Genomic DNA, 9,163 nt, shown 5'->3' with positions numbered 1-9,163 from the left:
ATGCAAACATCTCAGAACCGGTGTTATGTGGTCCCGGTGGACACTCCCAGTCATTGAACAAATAAATAAATCAGCTAACTGCCTTGTAAATAAAGGCTCATTTACGCCAGTCTCACGACATGAACCATTGGTTTAACTCCTCTATCTATCTATCTATCTATCTATCTATCTTTTTAATGCATATTTTTATTTAGAATGTAGAGCCTTGTGCATGTTAACTTGAATGTAAGCCCTAACTGTGTGGTCACACCTGCTGCTCCTACATAATGATTGTGACCTGTTACTTCTACCTAGTCTGTTTGGGAATGGAAGAAGTCAACTCACTCTGCTTTGCATCCCAAGTCAAAAGCATTGTGTCGTGGCACATTGATTCCCATGGAGTTTGCCTCCAAAAAAACATCCTCAGTCAGCAGCTTTTATCTGAGAGATTAACGGGTGGCCCTTTTCTTGATCCTGTCTCCCTCACAGGCATGCTTAGTAGTGACCTTGGTGGTAGCTGCTCCCAAAATTTGGAACTCCTTCCCTCAAGAAATTAGGCTGCCTTTATCCTTGTTGTGCTTCTGCCGGCAAGCAAAGACCGTAAGATCTTAAGGACCGACGAGGATCATCTTGTCCAACCCCCTGCGACGCAGGAATCTTTCGCCCAATGTGGGGCTTGAACTCAGGAACCTGACATTTAAGATTCTCATTCCAAGAGGGAGTGAGTAAGGTTGCACCTAAAGCAGGAGTGGAGAAGTTGTGGCCCACCTAGATATTGAGGTACTACAATTCCCATCATCCCTGCACTGGTCATGCTGGCTGGCACTGATGGGAACTGGAGCCAAAGACATCTGGGCAGAGTGGCTGGCGACATGAAAAAAGGAGGATGGAAGAGCTCACAGATTTGCGTAAAATGTGCATGCGCGCAGATGCAAAGTTGCTATAATTGCAATACATCTTGCCATAGTGAAGATACTTGTGACCACATGACCTCTGTTTCTTCTCAGGCTGGTGTCCAGATGCAAACTGTTGATAGGCAGCTTCAAGACCCCTCATCTCCCTGTTTTTTTTAAGGTGAACATGCACCAGGCAGCCATTCTAATCTCTAGCCACCTTACCTCTGAATTCTGGAAGACCACAAGTTAGGGAACCTGTGAAATGGAGTCTTGTCTTCCAAAACGTACCATTCTTCTGTATTTAATGCCTGTTCCTCCTCCACTCCCTTCTCACTGCTAGTGAACCAGGCCCACCTGTCACTGGCTGAGAGAGAGAGTGAGAGAAAATAAAACAGGTCTGAATCTTTGGTATAGTATACTGGTCTACCCTGTGTATTGATATCTAAATGAAAGGTAAAGGTAAAGGACCCCTGACAGTTAAGTCCAGTCGTGAACAATTCTAGGGTTGTGGCGCTCATCTCGCTTTACAGGCCGAGGGAGCCAGCGTTTGTCCGCTCCGCTGACAGTTTTTCCGGGTCATGTGGCCAGCATGACTAAGCCGCTTCTGGTGCAACGGAACACCGAAACCAGAGCAGTGCATGAAAACACCGTTTACCTTCCTGCCGGAGCACTTTTTGGGGTGCTTTCAAACTGCTAGATTGGCAGGAGCTGGGACTAAGCAACGGGAGCTCACCCAGTCGCAGGGATTCGAACCGCCGACCTTCTGATCGGCAAGCCCGAGAGGCTCAGTGGTTTAGACCACAGCGCCAGTGAATTCACATTCTCCCAAGCGTGGATCCTTGACGAGGATGATTGACATTTGTTAGTTGCCTATAGCAAAAACAATTCAAACCAGAGCATTTAAAATGTTTGATGCAAAATGGCTAAAATGCTCATCTAATGTTGACAAAATGGCAGAAGGTATTTGTTGACAAGGCGGAGGTATCTGCAGCAGTCATGGAAGCAGCTGGTGTTGGTTTGGTAGTGGTAGTGGTAGTGGAATTGCTGGGCCCAAAACACATTGGGGAAGGGGTATGGCGAAGAGTTGAGGGAGAGCTTGTTCCTGCAGCAGCAGTAGAAGATTCTCCCATGGAAGGTGCAATTCTTCTGGCTGCACAGGTCTGCTTTGCCATCATGTTCTGCACAAGGAATGTGCTGCCAAAGCGGCACGCAGCAGGACTGAACCCTGCCCCCTGGAGCGCAGTCCTATAGAGTTTTTAAAAAACCCAATTAAACATTAACCCTGTCCCCAAATTGATTGGGGGTAGGATCAGAGTGGGGAGTTAGTGAGGGTTTTTTTTGGGGGGGGTTACATAGCCCTAAAGCAAACACATTACACTATCCATTTCTAAATTATCAGTGTTTTTTAGTTTCTCAGAAATCCTATGCAACACCCAGCATTTTCTTCTAGCAAATAAAGTGCACATGAAGAACACACATCTTAGTAAAAAAATAATGTAGAAAAATGCATTACCTTAGAAAAGTATTGCTTTGCAAAAGTATGCATATCAGGAGAAGCTTGCAGCACAATGCTGATGAATTTTCATGAGAACTTAAAGAAAAGCCACACACTTATGTGGAGAATCAAAGATCTGAAAAAATGAGAGACTGAAATGGCCCATTCCTAGTGAGGTCCATCTAACTGCATTGCTACATTGGCTACGCATTTTTGTTTCATTACATCTCAGGACTTCCATCTGTTAATTTTTTGAGCCTTAATGTGAAGCTGAGGGATCTGCCAGAACAGCATCAATCTGCCTAAGTGTAGGCTCGTGGAGAGAACTGCTTGTTTTATTGTCTTGAAAATGTATGCAAATAGCTTTCCAAAAACATTGTCATCACCATCCACATTAAAAGCAATTAACTTTCTTTCCTGTTAACATGTCTCTGCAAAGACTGCCCTTGCCAAAACCCAAGTGCAGCCAAATAAATAATTAGCAGCAGCAATTCTGCTCTGAACTGTTCTTCTCCAGATGAGGCATAAATCACAGGCAATGGAAGCGAAGCGGCTGCAGCAGCAGCAGCAGCAGCTGTGTCCAGCAAAACAAAGCACTGTAGGACAAGGGTGGTTTTTTTGTTTTTGTTTTTTACCTTTCCTTTCATTGCATGCTTATTCCTAATGGTTCATTTACAGCTTTTGTAGTCTCAGATTTATAAAAGGCTGCAATCCTCTGCACAATTTGGAATAAGCCCCACCGAACGCAATGTGTCAGGAGTGCATGCAGGAGCCAGGTCCTGTGACCAGTAGGGCTTCGCAGGACTGGGGCCTTCCTAAGTTTGTTCTGGAGAGGCAAGGTGCAGCCGCACAGGTGAGACCGCTTGGTAACTCACTGCACCTGGTGGGAAGAGCTGGGGAGGGATATAAAGTCAGCATTTCCCTTCAGCTCTTTGCCACAGCAACATGTTTCCTGCCTTGCTGTGTTTGGCTTCTTACTTCCTGATCCTCGGACCCTTGACTTTGTGACTTCCTGCTTCTTGACCCTCAGACCCCTGGACTTCTGGACTCTTGCTCCTGCTCCCACCCCACCATCTTGCCCCCGGTCCCGACGTCCTCACCCGACTTCCTCAGCCGGGTCTTTGATTGCTTGTACACCTGACTTGACACAATGGCTCTAATTCGGCTATAAAACCAATGTTTGTTTGCTTGTTTTAAATTAGACAATGCATAGATTGGCTCATGCTGCCAGACTCTGCCCCATTCACACCATCACCTCCAGTGTAGTAGACCAGGAACTTGAATTGCAGCCCAGATTGGGAGTAGCCAATGTGGTGTCCTCCAGATGTTTTTGTAGGACTTCAAATCTCATCAGTCCCAGCCACTGTGGTCAATGGGCAAAGGATGATGGGAGTTATAGTCCAGTGTCAGGGTGCTGTCGACGGCTCCTGGCTAATTGCCCAGGAAATCAGAGAGGCAGAGAGATAGCTTTTCCGTTCTTTTGTTTTTACAGGAGCTCAAAGAAACATACCTATGTACTCTGAACCAATGTTGCTTTGAGTAAAGCTCCTCCCTGTCAGTCAGACTCCTCCAGCTGCTTACGGTGGCTGCTAAGGGCAAACTTCCTTTGGGCTCTTTTTTCAGCTGTTTGCATCAAACGTCTGGTCTTTGGAGAAGGTGGGGGCTCTGGTAGACTCTCCAGAGACAGCATGTCATTTTGCTCTGTCTGTTCAATGCTACCTTGTTCCTGCTCTTCATCACCCATTATTTCCCAACTCCTATCTTCTTCTACTGGGGAGTGCCCAGTCTCAAACCATGCTTGTAGGTCAATACTCTCTGCCCCTTCCTCCTTTCTGGATGGTTCCTGGGGAGACGGTCTCCACCAGTCCTCCTCATCTGCCCAGTTCCTGACACCCAGTGTGTTTGGAGTGCATCACATTGGCTACCACCAAGTTCATTGATGTATTCATTCCCCATCCTGGGATTTAACTTCTGGAGCCCATGGAGCAAAAGCTGAACTCTGAAGAATGACAGTAACAACTCAAACTATCATACCCTTCAATATTTTTTCTGATGAAAATAGGGATGTCCTATTCCATAATAATAATATTATTATTATTTATACCCCACCCATCTGACTGGGTTGTCCTACCCACTCTGGGCAGCTTCCAACATATATAAAAACATAAAAAAAATTAAACATAAAAACCCTTCCTTATACAGGGCTGCCTTCAGATGTCTTCTAAAGGTTGTATAGTTACTTAGCTCCTTAGCTTAGGGGTTGCATAACTCCATACTCTCCAACATTTCTCTGGTGAAGGTAGGGATGTCCTAAGGAAAAGCGGGACATTCTGGGATCAAATCAGAAACCAGGATGGCTTCTGTAAATCCAGGACTGTCCCTGGAAAATAGGACACTTGGAGGGTTTGCACTAAACACAGTAACAGCACATTGGCAAAAGGGGGGGATAAGGATAGCGAAGGACTGGGAACCAATACCAAAAAATATTCTATCCCCAGTAAATGGGACCAACGGGACAACATGAAACTGGTTTTGCAGTAATGGATGAATGTATATGAATGTAATGCAGCTGGGATAAATCTTGATTAAAAGCTCCGGAGAAACTGACTTCTGCTTCCATTGCTATGGATTGACACTGATGCCAAAATAAACAGAATGTAGTTAAGGGGAAAGCATTTATGACGAGCATTTTTTGTGTGCACACAACCACCAGACTGTGTAGGATGTAAAATTAATTCAGGCACAAAGTGCACATAGAGTAGCACACGCAGGGCGATTTTAAAAAGAAGTATTGCTTTCCCAAGACGAACTTTACAGGTTTTGCAATAAGAGCAACGGGGTGTGTTCTTGATTCATTAACACAAGTTGGTGGCAATAGGAGCTTAAGACCAAAGATATGGGTTACTAGTAAAGCTGGTTTCTGTTTTATTCCAAACTACTACACCACAAGCACAATAGCTCTGTCAACACGAGACTCTTAATCCCAGAGTCATGGATTCAAGCCCCATTCTGGGTAAAAGATTCCTTTATTGCGGAGGGTTGGATTGGATGACCCTCATGGTCCCTTCCAACTCGATGATTCTATGATCGGGAGCAGGGGCAGACTTTGGTAATATGGTGCCCTGAGCAAGGACAACATGTTGCACCCTCTCCCTAAATATTTATTCTTTCCACAATAATAATTCTTATTTTGCTCACCCTTGGGTCGGCGCCCTGTGCTGGGGAACTGCCTGCACCACCCTAAATCTGACACTGTCTGGAGATAACATAAAGTACAGTGGTACCTCGGGTTACATACGCTTCAGGTTACACACTCCACTAAGCCAGAAATAGTGCTTCAGGTTGAGAACAGAAATCGTGCTCCGGCGGTGCGGCAGCAGCAGGAGGCCCCATTAGATAAAGTGGTACCTCAGGTTAAGAACAGTTTCAGATTAAGTACGGACCTCCGGAATGAATTAAGTACTTAACCCGAGGTACCACTGTATGTGACTCCAGTGGAAGAAGCTAAGTAGAAGAGCTACTTTCAACAACACAGGTGGAATGTTTTCTATACAGGAAGAATTGGGGTGGAACGCAGGATTCTAGAGAATTCCTTTCGTGGGGAGAGTTCCAGTCGGGGTTCTGGTTCTTGATTCTGTTAAACTAACCCATCTCCCATCACAGTGTTAATATTACCTCTCGCATTGCTTCACTGACGACTCCCTTCTCCATCTCCATACCCCATATAAATGGAAGAAGATCCTACCTCCATGGATCTGAATGATCCAGTTTTAAAGCCATTGAAGTTGACGGTCATGACTTTGTCTCACAGCAGTGGAATCTACGGTTAAACTAAGCACTTTGTTTGGAAGCACATAATTCTCTTGTTAAGGTATTAGCGTGAATTGCAAGGGTTTGTCATTCTTCAGTGTTTACCTCTATCCCTGGGATCTCTAGAATGTCACTTAAAACGCTGGGTGGGTGGGTGGATGCATCTCATCCCTAGTGCACATGTTAAGTATGATGGCCTGGGATTTGGATTTGGAAGCTGAACCTGAGGAATCCCAGCCTGCACAGGATTCGCCGCCTCCAGAACCAGGGTCCTCTCCTGTGCTGGATCCTCAGGTGCAGGCACCAGCTGAGTCTGCTCTGGCTCCTGAGGGGGTGGAGGACCCACTGGCTGCAGGGGCTCCACTCTCAGCCTGGTCAGGGGAAGCTGAGGTTGCCTCTGGGTCCGGTAACCCTCCAGCTTCTCCTGAGCTGCAGAGGCTCAGGGCAGAGAGGCGGAGGGAACTAAGTTCCCGCAGGAGGAGTGCTTGCCTCCAGGCCAGGAGAAGTGAGTCACCTGAGGATCGGGTCGCCCTGTGCCTCGGGGCAGATAAAAGCCATCCAGCCTCAGTCCCAAGTTGTGGGAGCAACTTTGTTGGTTGTCAGTTCCTGCCTGAACACTGTCCTGCTATCCTGCCGGAGCTCCTGCCCTGTATCCAGCTTCAGCTTTTATGGACCTTCGACCTTGGACTGGACTCAGACCTCACCTCTCAGTTAGCCCATGGGACCAGCACTTTAAGTATGTGCATGAATGCTAATCAGGGTTCCACATATTTTTGGCTCAGCTGACTTGCAAGACATTATTTATGGTGGCCATCCATCTACTAAGATCACCAGTGTCAAAGCAATGACCATTCAACATCAACTTCTTTGAACGGGCCATGTGGTTTGGATGCCTGATTATTCTCTTCCAAAGCAGCTACTCTGTTCCCAACTTAAGAATGGAAAGCAAAATGCTGGTGGACAACGAAAGAGGTTTAAAGACACACTCAAGTCAAAACTTTTTAATACAGTATAGGCATGAATAATAGGGAAACACTGGCCTGCGAGTGCTCCGATTGGAGAATAGCCTCTACCAAAGGCATCATGGACTTTGAATAAGCACAAACTCAGGAAGAAAGGGAGAAATGTGCTAAGAGGAAGGCACGTTTGGAAATCCTCACCGTGATCAACCCCTGCCCAGAAACCTATGTCCCCACTGTGGAAGGACGTGTGGATCCAGAATTGGCCTCCACAGTCACTTACAGACACACTGTTAAGACCATATTCATGGAAGACAATCTCACCAGCTACGAGTGATCACCAAAGAAGAAGACCCCATATTCTTTGTCATGCATGGAGGGTTTCAAGAGAGAGGCAAGGTCTTCTCTCTTTGTGTCTATTGATTTCAATGGGTCAACACTTAGTTGGCTTAAAGCCCAGTTCTATCCCAGGCACCCTCTTTGCTTTGAGATCAATGGAGCCTGAACGATTCAGGAGGTCGCGAGAAGGGTTCCACAGTGCTGTCCTCCAAGCAAGCTTACCATTTTCAAGGCATAGCAGGTTGTGGGAAGGAATGGGAACAGACATTGGTGCAGCTCCAGCTGGCCAGTGCTCCCTGATCCTGGCACTAGGCAGAGAGGTGGCAGGTGAGTGCTGCTGCAATCTTCATTTCCACAGAATCCCTCTGGGCCTGATGTCAGGTACAATCCTGCCAATGCTGCCAAGACGCAGATACACTGAGAGCAATGCAAATGGAAGTTGCTGTACTCACCTCACCTGAAACTTTGTTTTCTTGTTGCTAAAGTCTATTTAAAAATAAATAAAAATTAAAGGTTGCTTTAATCAGCTTTGGTTGAAAAGGGCATAAAGAGAAGGAGGAAAAACACAAGTAGGACAACACTGGGAAGTCAGAAGTCAATGGAAATAACTGTGCATCAATATTTATGGCTTTAAAAATCTCCTGATTTCACACAATCCCTTTTAGATGAAGGTATGCTTAGTATTTTCTGCTCTTCCTTTTTTGATCAAGTCACAAGGAAAGATAACCGAGAAATTGAAATGCTTTAAAAGGAGCTTCCTGTCCCCTCTCAGAAGTAGCTTGTGGCTGAAAGGCATATTCAATTATTAAGAGTTTGTGAGGTGTCCCCCCCCCACCCTCAAAGACTAAGACCAACTCTGCTTTCCTGAGAGTCATCCTCTTTCTGTTCTGTCCATTTCCCCTCTGTCAGAGTGGACATCTCCTGGACTCAGCCAAAAAACAGCAGCAAATGTCTTGGAGGGACAGCTAATTCTCTTTGCCACAGCAGGCACCATATGGCAGGTACTGTCCTTTCCTGAAATTTCCCAGGGGAGGAGAAAGCTTCTTGGGGCATCTAAGAAAAAGATAAAAGGAGAATAGCAGAGATTATTGATTTGGCCTTTCCCAAAGCCATATTTGCACTTGCCTTTTGTCAGAGCCCTTTTCAGGAAGCAATTAAGGAAAGTAAATGAGTAAGGCAAGCAGCATACATATCATGGATTGATCAGTGGTTAAGCTAGGGAAAAGGTGGGGAGGCAGTTTAAAAGATCAGGGGATTGAGCAGACCTGCTCCTTTATAGTGATGCTATCAGGGCAAGGCCTTCTCAACCGAATGAGCAGAAGGGTCCCCAAACACAGCATATTACACATTTTGAAGTAATACGCCATCTAAAGTCGGGGTAGCCAACATGGTGCCCTTCATATGTTGGACTACAACTCCCATCATGCCTTAACATTGGCTGTGCTGGCTGGGCCTGATGGGCCTTGTTGTTCAATAACATCTGGATGGCACCACACTGACTACCCTTGCTCTAAAGAGTAAGACCAGGCATCCCCAACATTTCAACCCTCCAGGTGTTTTGGACTACAGTTCCCACCATCCCTGACCACTGGCCCTGTTAGCTAGGGATCATGGGAGTTGTAGGCCAAAACAACTGGAGGATGGCAGGTTGGGGATGCCTGAGTAAGGCCATTCAGATCAGACTT

This window comes from Podarcis vaucheri (assembly GCF_965113315.1).
Source record: "Podarcis vaucheri genome assembly, chromosome: 6".
In the NCBI taxonomy this organism is placed as follows: domain Eukaryota; kingdom Metazoa; phylum Chordata; class Lepidosauria; order Squamata; family Lacertidae; genus Podarcis; species Podarcis vaucheri.
This window is presented reverse-complemented; position numbering follows the sequence as displayed.